The sequence below is a fragment of the Phalacrocorax aristotelis genome, chromosome 1, assembly GCF_949628215.1.
Source record: "Phalacrocorax aristotelis chromosome 1, bGulAri2.1, whole genome shotgun sequence".
Classification (NCBI taxonomy): domain Eukaryota; kingdom Metazoa; phylum Chordata; class Aves; order Suliformes; family Phalacrocoracidae; genus Phalacrocorax; species Phalacrocorax aristotelis.
The window spans coordinates 123,909,783-123,927,377 of NC_134276.1; positions in this window are offsets into that span (position 1 = coordinate 123,909,783).

Here is a 17,595-nt window from a genome sequence, read left to right on the forward strand (position 1 = left end):
CACACTAAGATATGCAGCAGTTATTATGAATTCATTCCTCAAAGGAAAAAGCAGAGCCCACTACTGCCAGAACACTATTGGAGAAACACCTCTAATCAGTTGTTTTAACAAGACCGATTTTCTTCAAGATTTATTCTTCTCAAGGACTTCAGATTTTGTCCGATTATGTGAAAAAGTTCAATCAATGCAATGAAGAAAGGAACCAAGCATACTTTAATGGAGACTGAAGATACAAAGGAGGTCACAGATATACACCTGATTCCTAAATTAAATTTAGCAGCTTTGAAAGTTCCTCAATATACAGCCCTGCAGAAGGAAGTCCTTCATTTACAAGAGATGCAGAGTATAGATATTAGAAGCACAGGCTGAGCTGTATGAATAGGTCGTAAATAATGTAATTCATTGAATTTCTCCCCACCTTCTGCCAGAATGGAACAGGAACAGCTCATGATTTTCAGATAATTTCTGAATAACAAAATCTATCTATGGAATCATCTCCATGAATTACTATTACTTATACCTTCTGCCTGAATAGAGAGCTACTCTTACTTGTTGTCGGAAATTCCAGCTGTTTTGATTGGCATGTAGCTCACACAGCATACCTCACCTCCTCCCCTGAGCACAGGCTTTTATTGGGAACTCACACAATTACACATTTTAATCTCAAATCTGATTCAATAATTTCTTTTCTGTTAACCTGGTAGAATCTTTCCTTGCAAACAGTAAGCATTCATACCCTTGGTGCAAGCTGTGCAGCTGTACTGACAGAGGTCTGGATGCAATGACCTAGGCTCTAGACCTTTGGCAGTTGATTACCCCTCAATAGTCAAGTACCACCTGGATCAGAGCTTCTTCCTTTAGGAGGCACTAACAGCACATGGCAAAGTATACTGTAGAGGACCCAGATATTATTGAACTTATACAATAGTTAGAAAACTGGAAGCATTCATGAAGCTTTGTGCCATATTCACCCCAGATCTTCAATACTGTTCACCTATAAACCCCTCCTGCCCTTGCATGAATAAAAAGGACTTTGATCAAAGTCTAGATTAGCTGTGCAGAGGGTGGGACAGCCCAGAGGATGTTACACATGACAGTTTCAAACACAGCAATGTAACAGATGTTAGTATACTCTTCAAAAGGTATGTTATGTTTTCATGTTTTAAGGGTTTCTAATTCTCCACCATTTTTAGGTAGAAACTGACTTTACTCATTTACACAAAAAGCACTTGTCAAACATATGGTCTGAACTTCTTAAAGTTTTACCTCCAGATGTGATGTCTTTATTTGGAGATTACTGACAGCGGACTGAAGCCTTTGAAATTGGATCTCTCATTCAGGATCCTACTTTAGATAATCCCTTGATTTCTGTGTTAGGAACCTGAGAGATGAGGTAGGTGTTCAGTGTTTTTTGGTTGTTGTTTGGGTGTTTTGGTTTGGTTGTTTTTTTTTTGTTTTATTTTTGGGGGTTTTTTTGGTGTGTTTTTTTGTATGGTTGGTTTGTTTCTGGGGGAGCAGGGTTTCAGGAAAGAGAATCCCCCTTATGACAGACTTTGTTAGACCCTGTGGGAAGCAGGGAGAGCTGTTGAGCTGAAACACAGTTGTTCAGGATAGCCTGTGTTCAGATCAGTCACTCTTGCAATATGAATCCCACAAAGCTACCAAGAAAGAAACAGTTCTATCAAATATTTTTAAAAAACAAAGCATTTCAAAGTAATGTATTTATTTTGTATGGGGAAAATGGAACTTTGACAGCATTAAGATATTTTTAATTCCTTTTATATAAAATTTTTTTTGCAACTTTCACTGTTTTCTTCCACAGTGATATATTCAAAATAAAATTAACAGAATAAAACAGTAAAAAAAGTCATCGCTTGGTTTCAACTCCAACAGAAGTGCTTTTATGATTTCAGATAAGTTTGAGGGGATAGAGGGAGGGATGGTTGATATGTTTCAAAACTCAGCTTGGCTTTCCAATGAAAACAAACCCAAAAATATAAAACTTCCTGACCAAGCTTGTGTCCAACAATTAATCTAGACGACAACTCTGCTAAAAACATCAGTATGCTTATATTTTTTGCTATCCACCTACCCACCAAGGTTCAAGAAAAATGTGCACCAAAACAATATGCAAAACCAGAGAGAAGCTTAGAGTCCAGTGTTTAGATGTAGACAATATGCACTTTTCATCCCACTTCCAGATAGGTTTCACAATGAAACCTGAATATCAGGCTCATCCCCATTAAGTGTCATAGCAATTTTGGGATGAGTGTGAAGCAGTTAAGTGATCCAAGGCCAGTTTTTAAAGGTCAAATGCCTGTTGTAGAAATACTATGCTTGTCAGCAGCCTCAGAGGATGCAAGAGATTGCACTAGCACAGGAATTTGACTGCTACCCATCAGTGATAGAACAAGTCCCTCAAGAACAGTGCTATGGTACATTAATGGGGCAATGTGGAATAAATATTTTTAAAATATGAAGCTGTACTTCTGGCCAAAGCAATTCACAGGCACTCAAGCGAAACAATCACATTATTCTTAGCAAGCAAAGGATTTCTACACACTGCTAAGGAACATACCCAGGATTATTCTCAATGAGAAATGCCTAATGGAAAAACAATGGTCAAAAATATCCTCTTTGATGCAAAGGACATTTGAATTATACAGAAAAGTAGCGTACACAGTAATAACACATGTTGCCAGAATCTTTCAACTACAGGTATCCAAACACCTTTCAGAGAGTAGTTGTTTCAAGTAATTCATTACCTATTTCACAAAAAAAAAAAAGCATCTAGTAACTCAGAGGAGTTAAGGGATTTGCTCAAGAATATTCAAGGTCAGGCAACAGTGGCTCAGCAACAGCCCTGTGAATAGACTCCTGGTCCCCTGATTTCCAATTCCCCAGCCCAGCGAGTAGGCCAGCAGTGCTTCTGCACAGCAGCAACACATGGTAAGCCTTCCATTAAGGGCTGCCTATCAGGTAAGTTCTCTACCCACATAAGATACATTAACCAAGATGTTAGGTATACTCCAGCGAATGCATCCACACAATAAGAGGATGACAGACTGCAGCATTCTCGCGAAGCAAGGCCTCACTGAAGTGAGTGATGCCAATATCTCATCTTTTCTAAAGGGTTTGGCTACATATTTAAAATATTTGAAAGTGTAAATACTGCCTATGCATTTTATGACACAATAAAAAGTGGTTTAATGCAGCAATAAAAACTCAAATATGCCTTGACAAAGTTATTTTAAACACCGTTTTAAAGCCAATAGCTACTAAGTTTTAGGCAGATATAATTTGAGGAAGGCCTTGACACAATACCCTTTAAAATGAAAGTAAAATATCTGGCATATCAAGACCTACTAAATAAATCTCAAGGTTTTTATGGCACTAATGAATGAGTATGAGCACATTGGGACTGCTGAGTAATTTGCATTAAAGCTATATATTGTAGATGCAAAACAGCAAGTGGCATATGCCTTAATACCAAAAATGGGTTTTAGGACTAACTGGGCTGTAAATGGGGAATTCTTGTGGTTCAAGCAAGAATATTTACAGTGGTGACCCCAGGCACAAATGAGGTCAAGCTATTCAAAGAATTAGAAGCAGCATATACAGCATTCTGCCTGTCAAAACTTTGCACAACTAAACCAGAGTTTCATAACAAATAACCCTCAGCAAAGCATGTGAACAACCTCACACCCACTGTGAAGAGGATTTAACCTGCACTATTTTCCAGCCATTGTGGCAGGAGGCCCAGTACTCCTGGGGTCCATGGCCTACCCAGCCCAAGTTCATGGTATTAATTATCCCCACAAGCAGCAAAGGGGCCCAGCTCTCCCCCACAGGCATCAGGGCCAGCCCCAAGGCAAGGCGGTTGCCAACACACATGCTGCAGTAGCAGCCATGCGGTAATGGCCAGAGGACACCCCACCTCAGCCAAGCAAAGCAGGGATGGACAAGCATCTACACAAGGTCTGTCCCCAGGGAGGCCAGTGCTGGTGGTGGCAATTTTGCCCTTAAAAAAAATGAGCTCAATGTTTAGAACTTGAGGAAAACATTTCTCCCCAGGCTGCCCACTCAACAGCTCAGAAGCTAGATTAGCAAATTTATTTTATTTTTTTTTTTAATTTGAGCTAAATTTTTGCATTTCAATGAAAAGAGGCAGGCACTGCTCTTACATGCAGCTGAGTTGACAAGTCTGCTCCCCCCAGCCAGAGACCACTGTCCTGTTAGTCTCTATGTGGCACCAACACCCCCCAAAGCTACATCACCTGCATCAACCTCCCTACCAAGTCCTTTCACTACCTTAGAGTGGCTGCTGCTGCACCACTAGGCTCAGGAGCAGGGAAAAGGTATTTTTTAAATTTTTTCAATTCCAGAACTGTTTAACCTACAGGGTACTGAGCCACAGAGGATGTTTACTTTAAACATAAACAATGTATGGAGTAGAACAGCATAGGTTTGGATTTTGTAAAGTAGTTCAATTTGATTTTGAAAGTCACAAAGAACAGAAGTTAAAGCACAGAAAAGACAAGTTTTACAGTGTACATAATTTGTACAAGAATTTGCACTTCTATTTGCCTATGATTTTTTTGCTTTTAATGTGGAAAAATATATTAACAGGTTCTTACCATTTTAATCAGAATTATTTTAGGGTTCTGGCAGAGAAGCCTGGTACGAACTGTCCCTCCACTCACCTGGCATCAAGTACTTTTCCCTTACCAAGGTTACTCAGCACACTTCCAGGGAATCAAGGCAGTATTACAGTAAGATAAAAAGTAAAATACACAGCATCCCCAAATCATATGTAAGTAATTGGCAGAAATGAGACTCAGTCCTCTCTGATTTAGACACTGTGCAGCCCTCTTCTTGTTAATTAAAAAAGGTTAGGTGAATGATTTAGATAAGCAATTCAGAAGAATTATGAACCTTCCTAAACCTTTGTTCAAAATAAGAGATGAAATTTCTGGAGACTCATAAAAAGCTAACTTTAGTCACACATAGCCTTGTGCATGCATACATACTCACATGCATGCCCTGAGCTCTCCACTTTCTCCTACCCTTCCCCACATTTAACTAGCAGTAAAAGTGTCAGAATAATTTTGAAGAATAATGCCTGTGTCAATAGAAAAATTTCCACTCCATGCTGCCTTCAGTAACCCCAAGTTCATTGTTCAGGGTAGGAATTCTGGAAACAGCTTGCCTGTTTTGTGAAAAATTATAGCTATAAGAGTAATGAAAGTAATAAGAAATAAAATTTTGTTATTGTCAACCAAAAACACCATTTTGATGAATCCCATTTTGTGTCTGACTTTTTAAAAAGTCATTCAGTATGCACAAAAACTTAGAAGCCTTTTTTTATGAGCTGAAGTGCTTTTTGGCACTGTATAAGCACCTCTAACCGCACAATTTTTTTAAACACTTAAACGTGAAAGAATGTCTATTTGAAAACACTGCTCAAAAAAACCCCCCACCTTTATTTGCTTTTCCTCAGCATTAACAGTTGTCCAAAGAAGCTTGAAAACACCTGAACTCCTGTCCTTACCATGACTTGTACACCAACTGTAGTCCTATAGCTGTATAAACCATTTAGGAAGCCCTAGGATCAAAGTGGCAGAGACTGCCAACATGAGCACTGTGCCAATGCTGTGATGATACACCTGCCAGTTGATCTTTCTGATGTGTACAGACTAATGTGGTTCTGCCTATATATATCTCCATGTTAAAGATGCTTGCAGCAAAAACCCAGCATGACATACATTAAGAGCTTATCTACCCATGGCATGCTCTGGAGAGTCAAGGCAAATCAGCTGAAGGCACAGAGTTAAAGCCAGGAACTTAAAGTATTATCAGATGAAAGTTACTTTTAAGAGGGGATACCCAGGTGGTACTTTAAACATATTCTAAGGCAACATACCCCTGACTTCAAAAGTCAACTGATTTACCTTCTTTTCTCAAAGTACATTCGTGAACAGGAAGACAGAAGAGAAAAGAAAGCAGTAAAGGCACAGTAAATGCCAGCCTTTCAGAAAGTACCAGTCTTACATATGTATCATCCAAAGAAATATAATTACTCACATTTAAATTCCATTAAAAACCACACTACAGTAAAGGTATTGGAACCTTTCTCTGCAGTTCAGGAGGCACAGTTCGCTGTGGGGGGGTTCATCTTGAAGCAGCATGGATTCATTCCTAACACCAAAGTTAAAAGCAGAATTAAGTTTGGGAGCTAGTTGCACATCAGAAACCCTCAGGTTACTCCAGAAAGTTCTCTGTTCTAGCACTTCTGTTATAACTGTGCTGGGTTTATGTTCCTCTCTTCCTAAAATCAGAATAATAAAACCATAATCCCATTGCAATTTACCACCAGTACCTCCAGTAGGTCTCACCTCAGCACAACATCAGCAACTGTCTTTTCAATCTGTGACAGCAGCAGCATGAATTAGTGACCCACCAGCTTTCACAGTGCAAAGTGCCATTTTGTTTTAGAACAAAAAAATCAAGAAAATTCATTAAAAAGTACAAAAAGTGCAAGGTATCAAATATTATACACCAGTTACATGGGACCTTGGACATGGAGAAACTATGCAGCTCAGTTCTTTCATGTCTCCCTAAAAGAAGTCCTGAACTCACTTCCCATCTGCTTCCTTTTACTCTTTCATCTCTTGATGCTCAGCTTCTTCACCTATACTTACAGGAAATTAAGTCTAGTGAAACGTCTGCAGTGCAGAAAGATCAGCATCATTTAACCTTTTGTGGTTTTGCATTATTTAACCACTTCTGAGCCAAGATCTAATCCTTACAAAGTCCTTCTAAGTCTTCTATACAGTCTGTTCCTCACAGCGAAACCATCCTGCACATACCAGAATTTAAACTCCAAGTTTTTCTTCTCTTGAGAATGTATAGCTTTAAAATGAAATTATCTAAGTTTTGTTCAATGCATTCTTAAACCGGTTTCAAGGCACAATCCCTTAAAAGAAATTCAAGAATTTCAAGCTGCATAGTACAAAGGCTGGCTTCTGCACAAGTTTCTATGTGATTCAATTTTGGTCAACTAACTTGAAATTCATACACCATATTGTGCAGAATGGGACAGTAAGGATTCAATAAGACACTGAAACTGTGCATAAATTTAAGATTATGCATCAGTTGCAGTTCCTTATTGAACTAGTCTCCCGTATGTGTTTGCTTTAAGGCCATAAATATTTCAGAGGTAAAAAAAGACAAAAAGACTTTTAAAAGTTCCCCCAGCCCCCAAATAAAGCCTGAGGTCAAGAACATGAAAAAGGTGTCAAAATAATCCTGGCCTGACATTTTGGCCACAAGTCTATTTCACTTTTTTCAAAATTGATTTAATAAGCTAAGAAATGCTTCATATTTTATGTTTTACCTGCATAAAATTATAGGAATTAATCTGTTTATAACTGCTTAGATGGAAAATTCAACTTCTAGTTTTCTAATGAATGAATCAATCTGAATAGCATTTGAACTACTGCTTTTATAACATAAGGTTTATGTTTCCCCCCCCAACCCCCCAAGGCTATGCATTCTTTACTTGCTCATCTACAGGAATTTACAGGAGTTAAATTAGCCACAGTAAACCTCACCTTTCATTCCCTGAATGGTATCAAAACATATTGAGAATTACAGAGAAAAAAATCATTAAAAATTTGAATGCAAGTACTAGAAAGTTCAAACAAAATATGTTTCCCTGGTTCATACCAAGATCTAACTGCATGTGTAATTACACATAAATCAGAATAACTTTGTGCTTTGCTTCTTCAATAAAAATATAAACCTTTCCCCCTGCAATTTAGCTATACATTTATAAATAACCACGGCTCCTGTAAGAGTCAACATCTTGTGGATGTGATGTTGAAGTGATAAGATATGCACCAAAGGACCAAAAAGTTCCAGTGATTTGTAGTGTTGGGGCAGCTTGCCAAGTTCTCCATCTAAATCCATCCTATAAATAGAGGTATTCTAATGTAAAAAAAAAACTTTCCCAAGTATCCACTCTGGTTTAAAGACAAGTCCCTTCAATGTCAGGTTTTCACAAATATGAATGATTGAGCTTAGCTCATAAATGTCATCTGAAAGCAAATTTGAAGACTGCTGCCTCCAATATTCATACCAAAATAGCAGGTTTTATGTTAAAGGCCACTGCCTGACGTACAGAAAGAACCTCCCCATTTCTCACCAAAGCCTTAGCACACAAGTACTTAAATTAACTAGGCAAGGATCTAATTACACTCATTGTGGAAATGATGATGCACATAGATTTTTGTGGTTTTATTTCAGTTGACAGTAACCAAAACTTAAAACTATCTGTACATATCAAAACCCATCATTGTATAATTTTCCTGTCAAGCAAGCTGTTAGTGGCCATGGTAGAAATAGTTTTAAAGGGAATTCAAGCAGACAAGATAGCCAAGGCAAAGACATTAGGAAGCATGCCAGCACAATAAGGAAGGGTCAGGCCCCTGTGTCAGTAGATCTGGGAACCTGATAGTACCCCATGCCACTCACACAGTGTAACCCTAACCATCACAGGATATGGGGCAGAAGCATTTCTTAATAACACATTTTTGACCCTGAAAAAAGGCTAAGCTATCACTGCCATTAGTTTCCTACCACTTTCCTCAAGGCAGATTTCATTAAGCATCACTGGAAAGTGCTCATGATTTCAGTTTCTGTGACTAGTTTGAGTAGTTCAGACAGTGCTTTGTGCACTGGCATAGATTTAATACAGGTTCTGGGACAGTACTTCCTCCAACATGAAGCTGGCACGAGAAAAAAGGAATAAGTTTTATAATAGTGATGTGGCCCTGATGGTGTTGAGAGGTAAGAATAGTGAAGAGTGGCAAGAGCTTTTAGTTAATCATCCTCTATAACCAGGGGGGGAACCACACCACAAAAATAGATGGTCTTTTAGATATTTAAGATACCTAGAGCCAAAGGAGAAGCACATATTGCCAGAAAAGCACAGATGAAACACGTTACATCCTAGAAAGATTATGCTTAGGAGACCTGTCCATTACACTATCCAGACCCAGGACCAATACAGAAGATTATTTAACATGTACCATCCACTAGGTTCTGCTTTTTCCCTCAGAATCTGCACTCCTGTCTCTCCAGCTTTGCTGAACTCATATGCCAAGGATACAACCTGCTTGCATCAGTTGAAAACACAGCACACCAAAGTAATTAAAAAACACAACAACACATTTCCACAACAACAGCAAATACTCCTCTCCTGCAGCAGCCAAAATCCATGTGTCCTACACATACACTTTCTAGAACATACTGTGTTTCATTGCGTTGCCCTCTGGGGAGATACAGACAGCTAACTCATAGACATGTCTATGAAAGACAAACACCCAGCAGTTAGTGTGACATCTCACCAAAACTCTACTGCTGCTCTCTATCTTCAAGGAAGACCTAGAAAAGTCAAGTGAATTAAATAAGATTACTAACTCTACACTCAAAAGTAATCAAGAATTTAGAGGTATCATTTTGTGGCCTGTTAGAATTTCCCCTTTCCACCCTAAGGGAACCCTCCATGCAGGGAAGAAAATGGCCACCAGATGATCAGGGGTCTCAAGAATTAAGATCACAGAATTTAAGTGTCACTTGCAACAGTTAGGTATAAAAAAATCCCTGTACTTGTTTATCTTCTACTAGTCTGCAAGCAGTTTAAAGGCTTTCTCCTGATAAGGAAAAATGCAGCTCAGAAGCTGAATATCAACAAAACTGCTCAGCTCCCCTCGTAGATTAAAGAGAAAACTGTAAGAGTCCTGAACAAATAATAAATTCAAGAAAATTAGCAGTCTATTTCTGACTATGAGTAAAAAAGGAAAATAAGCTCAGTAAATTCTTCAGTTCTAATCATAAGCTCAGTTAAAACCATGCCTAGAAATAGCTATAAGTTGGGTAGGGTTTTTCCTCTCCCTTTTCCTAAGTTATTAGGCCACCCCTAATATCCTTTCAGTTCCTGTTAACTCTTATTCTGAAGGGCTTTTAACACCTGGTAGTTGTGGCAACACTCACTAAGTAATACTAAGGCACATAGACACACAAAATATCTTTCAAATACATTTGAGAGTCATCAATAGAAGTTATATTTGCAAATACAGATGGAAGCATTTAAGTATGTGCAGCATACTGCTTCAAAAAAATACAGTCCTATCAGAAAAAGCAATAAAGCTTAGCACTTTTACCTTCCTTTAGTTGCATTAGAAATGACTACTTGAGGTCGGCTGATGCTCCCATTAATGGATTTTGAATGGAGTGCACCTTCTCCTCGTCCTGTTTTAGAAGCCTCTTATCCTATTTTGATGTACATCTTGCACCTCCAATTAGCTGGGAGTTGCTCTCCTGCGTACCAGTTAATTCACAATCAGGTGGGAAGTTATCTTAACTTTGGCAAGGCTCCCCACACAAGCTGCTTCTGAAGCATTACAATTCAAACACTGCTTCCAAATTAAGAGACATATTCAACAGAGAGCAGGACACACCAGCCCCACATGCCTTACCCTTTTGTGGTAACACTTCATGGCACTTGGAAAACAGGCATTATTTGCTCCTAGCCCAGCAGTCATTTACCTCCAGCTGCTCCAGCACTTCACTTCAGTGCCTCAAACAGGTGTAGGGGATGGTTCAGGAGGTCAGCAGCCAGATGTTTTGCTGAAGGGAAACACATAAAAAAGCCATAGGAGAGCCCAACTGTTCTCACTAGAGGAAATAATCTGTGAGGAAGAATAGCACACTCTTCCCCAGCACTCACCCTTCTCCCTAGATGTACGCCCCCTTGGCATTACACTACAAGCTCATCCTTAGTAAGGTATCCTCCATGCTGCTTGGAAGCCTTGCAGGAATCTCCACACATGTCAAGGCAGAACAAGAACAGGCTAGGCCATCAAGGAGATCTCACAGCAAGAAGAGAAGGAACCCAACCAGCCAAGGACCAACTCCATGTTGTCCAAGAAGAGAAGGTCCAGGAGTGGACAAGTCCAACCAGGATTCTAGATCATATGACAATTACCTAGCAATAAAGCAGGTCTAACATCAAGCAGGAAACCAATTTACAGGTCAGCATTAGGACTAGGTCCAATAATTGCTAAGTTGATCTGTAGTGATAGATAACATCAAGCTAGGAAGTCGGTTCAGATCAAAAATCTCCATAGGCACAAACAGAACTGAAATAGAACACTCACCCAACAAACCTCAACCAAGAGAGGAAAGCCCAGTGCTAGGCTTCAATAGAGCTCCAGGGCTCATGGGTGTGGGTGGAAGCCCCAGGTGAGGACATTTAGGGCCATTAAGGCTTACTAGTGCACTCAGGACCTTAACAACATGTACCTGAGAGCAACAGCTGTTCCTTCTACAGTGCTCATTAACACAGTGAGGTGTGATTGTAGTGTTCTGATGGTTTTCTATTCCCTTTGTCAGCTGCTTGGTCTCCTTCCTTGCCTATCCCCAACCCCAGAAAAGACCTACCCAATTAAGGCCCCCTGCATAAGACGTAAGAGGCTGCAATCAAGCAGCCACTTTACTTCTTTGTGCTCCGGTACATCATTTTGGAGACTTTATGATTCCATTCCCCTTCTGGGATGCTTTGGAGAACTAAGTACACAAATACAACCCCCAGAAATACACACAACATACTGAGTGGGTAGTTCATAGTAGCCCCTGTGGCGTTTACTTCCCATTCATTTCACCCTACAAGGAGTTCAGGTGTTGACTTTCCATTCAGATCTGAGTAGAAATCCAAAACAGGAAATTTGTCCTGGTCTCAAAATAGAAACAGAGCTGCTCATGCATCCTCTTGTGTTACCACTTCTTCCTTTGGATTGACTAAGCATTGAGTTACCATGCTCAATGCTTTGAGTTAGGCCCCCTAAACTGGAAGGTGCTACTGCGTGACCTTCTCCAGGAGGTCTAGACCTTGGATACTGCTCTATCTTCCTCCCTGTGTGCTGTGATATCACCTTACTACCTTTGAGAGGTAGTGAGGAAGGGGAAAGATGGAGAAATAGAAAATAAAACCTGATGTCAAAGCTGGAGGAGGGATCAGGATGGGGGTTTAATGTGGAAACTTAGCAAACTGTTTGATGTTTGTTGTGAATTATTGCAGAATTTGTTCTGTCTATATTAAAATTTTATAAGCAACAAGGGTAATAAATCAGCTATAGGAAATAGAAAACCCATGTCTACTCTTGAAAGAATTGGTGCTCCCTGAGGTAAATTTTCTCCCAGAAGATTCTAAGGTATTTTGCTTGAGGCTTGACAAAGAAAATACTATCACTTCCACAAAAAAAAAAAAAAAAAAAGATGTAGAGGAAACAGGTATAAAGCAACACAAATATTTTAAATACAAATATTACTGAGGAATTTCTGGAACAGGATGCATATGAATTGAGCAAATGAACACTTGACAGTTGTGCTTCCCTGAGACAACCTGTATGTTATTTTGGTTTAGGTGGGTAGTACTTCTCCAGCTGAATTCATCCCCTTTAGGTTTTTTCATTTTGACTCAACCTAATTGGTCTTGAAAGGGTTTGGCTGGCCGTTTTCACTGTAATTATTACTTTCAAGGAAAATTAAAACAATTGTGTAGTTATCAGTGTAATGGTAAATCTTTCCCCTGCCTGCAGCTTGGATGCCTAAGGTCCTCAAAGTGTAAGAGTTCAGTTTCATGGAGAACTAAATGGAAGTAATATATTCTTACACTTTATCTCACAGATGTATATGATGTTTCACCATGTATCTCATACTTTTTATCTCATAGAAAGGAGATATGCTAATGAAACGTATGCCATTGCAAAGAAGTCTTTTTAGGGAGAAACCTTTGTGAAATTAATCACTTAAAGTTGTTAAAGTAATGATAAATCCTTCACCAGGATTTTGAGCCTGTCCCAACACAGGTAAAGATTTCAGTTCTCTGCTTGCTCTGTGCTAGATCGCTCTATTGCTTGTAGAAAGGAATTACATGCTACACACAGGTACAGGGATAATCAGGTGGTGACAAATATCCTGTCCTGTCTTCCCATAAACCCATTTTTTTCTACCACATTGTCACTGTGGTCTTTGTTTTTTTATGTTATTTTTTTCCCCGTGCAGGTTCCTCAGGTATTTTTGAGGAAATCAGCTGCATAATATTAGCAATTATCATAGTGAGGCAGAGGCTAATTGCACTGATTAGTTGCTGGATGGCCAACAAGGGAGGTTAAGAGACCAAGGCCAATTAAAAAAGAAAGGACAGATAGAAACAGATCTCTCAAGGTGGTAAAAGAGAGGAAATGCATATGCGTGCAGTGTAGCTGATGGTTGAAGCCAGATGCTTAGTTTCATATCTGGATTTCAGGTAGCAGGTTGGGGGTGTCTGGGGGGCTTCTGCCTGTTTAACAAAACCTGCTGGCAACATGATGCTTCCCCACCTATCTAAGAGAGAAAAAAGTGTTTGTCATGCATGCAACAGCAAAGCTGACCAGCTAGAAGTTACCTGTTCTTGCACCATGAAAAATCCCATTCAATTGTCAGAGAAAAGGCTATGAGACTGTGGGGAAACTATGCTTCAATATGGCTCTCAGTGAGGGCCCATGTGTTGTAAGGCCACTCTAAGCGATACAGGGACAGTTTTGGTCCACGCTAGGTAAAAAGCAATTAAATATCTTCATGAGTTACAGGAATGTATTAATTCACTATTCCCTTTCTACATGCAAACAGAGTGCATCGGTCAAAAAGATGACAGCTAGAAGAAAAATTACAGTAATAGCTGGTTCTAAAAAAAATTGTAATAGTGTTCAGTTAACTCATGCAAAAGAGGCTAATTTGAGAAGGATGTTACTATTCATAAAAGTGAAATAGTTCAGAAAGGTTTTAAACAAACAAGGTGAAAAATCCAGAAGAGTTTGTGACTGATTTAAGGTTAAAGAGCTAATCTTGCAACTGCAGTTAGCAATCACAGTAATTGAGCTCATGGTAAGAGACCAGATGGTGATTACAACTGGGAAAAAACACCCAGAGAAACTGATTACTGGAAGCTTGGGATTAACTCTTAGTTTAAAATAATAAGAAGAAATAAAAAAAAATATAATATATCATACAAATGTGTTTGTTTACTTCAGGTTGATGCTAGGGAATGTCCAAAGTGCTTCATGCTAAAGCCACTACAGAGAATGTAAAAATGGCAGAAAAAGAATGGCATGAATGACTCAGAGTAAGAATTCATAAGCTTGGCACAAAGAGCTCCACACAATACTCTCATAAAATAGTAAATCTCAAGTCCCATAAGCCTAGGAATGTATAAATAAGTTTCCCATAAATGCTTTCAAGCAAGGAAGTGTCACAGTCCTCCTAAACCAAAGAGGTCAAATCCAGAGGCCACTGATTTACATCTCACAGGTAGAATAGCAGACCTACACTCAAGTATAGAAGGTGACTGAGACCTTGTCCACATGTGTAAAGTTTTAAGTCATTAAATAAAGCTCAGATGAGCTGAAACAACTATAAATGATTTAATGTCTTTGTCAAAATGGGTTCAGCAAATAGTTTGCTTCCCTAAAGTGGGAAGATGACGTTTTCTGTGTGCAATGTATGAATTCTAAAAGTCATGCAGACTTGAAAAAGATTTAATAGTTAAAGGCACAAACACTTCACCTTTGACAAAAATCTAAGGAGCTAAGTTTAAACCTGCAGTGCATACAAGCCACTGGCCATTTCTTTTCTTTTAGTTCAACTTCAAAAAACATGTAACTGCTGGGTCATCTTCCAAAGCTGAAGGTACCTTCAGGAAAAAATTACCAGTATTATAATCATATTCTGATCAAAAAATCAAACTGAAGTGATGGAGATGCTGACCTTCAGAAAAGAGAGACATGGAGAAGGGTGTTTTGCAAGGTCAACCAACTGAGTCTCATGGCAGCAGGGGAATAACTGATGCCCTGGAGCAAAGTAGACACAGACACATGGATGCTTGAAAAATACAAAAACAACTGTCCTAGACAATAATTCTCATTTCCAGCTCAGCCCCTCTAAAAGATGCTGCAAATAAAGTGTTTTTTTGGTCAAACCTTGTTTTCAACAGACCCAGTATTGGGATTTATATAATTTCACTTTCGCTATCCAAAAGCGAGTACCTGGTCTAAGCTAGTTATTTAGATTCCCTCTTCACTAAGTGAAGAAAATGAGGTACTTTGAGAGGATTCATCATTTTCATGTCCTTCTAGGATTGTTATCTAAGGTAGTAGAATTAATTGCTCTCTGTAGCAATTGATCTTCATTTTGTCTCTATTGACTACAGACAGAGTCTAAACATTTACCTTTCATGAGATACTTTATTTTTAGATGGTTAAAATTAGATAGGAAAACTCCCACTTGTTTTTTCTGGCAAAGTAATCTCTGATCACGGGCCACAATTTAATGGGCAGGAGTTTGAGCAGTTTTCAGTGTAGTGTAAGACAGCACCTTTGACCCCTTCCTCCTACCACTCCTGTTATCCTCAAGTGCATGGAAAACCACATCAAAATACTGAAGCACACATTAAATAGAAAATAAGGACTCATATGCTGATCTCTGTTTAGCACTACTGAGTGGCAGGATGGCATCAAAGAGCACAGATCAGCACGTACTGGCTTGGACCAGCTTCTGTCCAACAGGGAAATGTGAACAAATTGATATATCAAAAGACCAGTGTGGTCATAGCTAGGGATGGCACAGATAGCAGTAGCTGTAAGAGGTTGCCACTCCAGCTGGACCAAAAGGAACAGGTGAGACTTGCAATAAATAGTGCGGTAAAGTACAATGGTGCAATATAAAATGGAGATCATTCTCTATGCAATCAGTCTTCTTACTCAAGGGGACACCTAAAACTGGAAGCTGAGCTCCCGAGATACAACAGAACTAGAATAAATGAGCTTACAACCTCTCAAATGTGGACACACTGACTCAGGTCAGTGTTATAGCCAGGGTCCCTGTTATACACTGACTCAGGTCAGTGTTATATCCAGGTCCCTGTTATAGCCCTGCGTCTTTAAGAGCCTAACCGGATGGCATTAATAATCAGGTGTGTTTGAAATCCTATGTTAAATTAAGGGTAATTATTACTTGATGTGATTTTTAATATGAGCTGTGGAAAGGGAAAAGGGAAAAGGGAGAAGGGAAAAAGAAAAGGAGGGAACACTGCCTTTTGCAGGCTCTAGAAGGACCCAGCTGCCATGTTGCATAGAGGTTTTCACCAGGTTTTGCTGACCAGGATAGTTTGAGTGAGGCAGGGCTCTGTAGGCTCTTTGGCTGAGTAGTTGCCAAACACCACACTCAAGGTTTAATTTACATACAACTGTATAGAAAACTCACCAGTTGCGAACACCAGCAAAATTAAAAGGGGTGAATAGCTGCTATCATAAATTTTATCATCCGCTGACCAGCACTCTCCCTGATGACTTTACTCATATAAAAAAGTTTACTCTATCCTCAAGAGTCACGTAAAGTTGAAGGACATTTTAAAAATAACTCACTCAGCAGGCAGACCTTTAGCCTCTAACATTGCTTTATTAAATCACAAAACACGATATATTCAGATAACATTAAGGTTCTGACCTTGGGTGCACAAAAGTAAGGAAATTCAGAGGGAAGTTTGAACCTCTTTCTGTATCTAACATCAGACTTTTGCCTACTGTTTGCATTGAGGGCTTGGGGCACCTACTGTAGCTACGAAAGACCTCCTGGTGGTTTGGTGACCCTTTCAATTTGTAGGTACAATAGATTAAGGATATGACTTTAAGCTGGACATGAATTATTTTGTGCTTTAAGGTTGAATTCAGATCTTTAGCCAAGTTTGGAGACTTTTTGAGTTCAAATGTTCCTGTGTTTTAAAGGTATCAAGACAAAGCGAAGAAAGACCCCTTATCGACAGCATGCTGTGGTGGTTAATGCAGAAATACGAAGTCTTTACAACCAAACTGTATGAAGATTGAAAAAGTTTCCTCTTGCCTGAGAATCAGCAGGATAAATTTCAGGACAGAAGAAGGGATTTTTCCTTCTTTCTTTAAAAAGGATTTCAAAACTGGCGTTTAATATAAAATTACAGTTTAATCAAGCACTCCATCATTCTCTAACAACTAAATGAAGAAACTCAGAATTAGGTATGTTTTCCTTACCAAAACCTCACTGGGGGAGTTGTGAAGGGGTTAATTCCCTAATTTAAAAAAAAAAATAAATAAAAACACATTAATAATTATTCTCCCTCAGGTAAAACTGTAATACCAAATGCTATCTCTGAGTATGCCCTTACAGTGCATTCATAATTTTGTTTACAAAATTACAGGTATGCTAACAGAAATTTAAAATAATAAAAAAGCCCCTGAACACCTATTTTCCAAAATAAAAAGCATTGCAGAGTAACATAGAATAGCAAATAATTCTCTTACACAGTCAGGAAGCTCTATGAGTAAGAGAATAGCAAAGCCTTTTTTACTTTGGATGTGTATTACCTATATCATTGTCCTCCTCATCCTCCGATTCTGTCCACCACAAGTACCATTGTTTCTTTCAGTCCTTCAGCACTGCCTGAGCCCCACCATGCTGCTC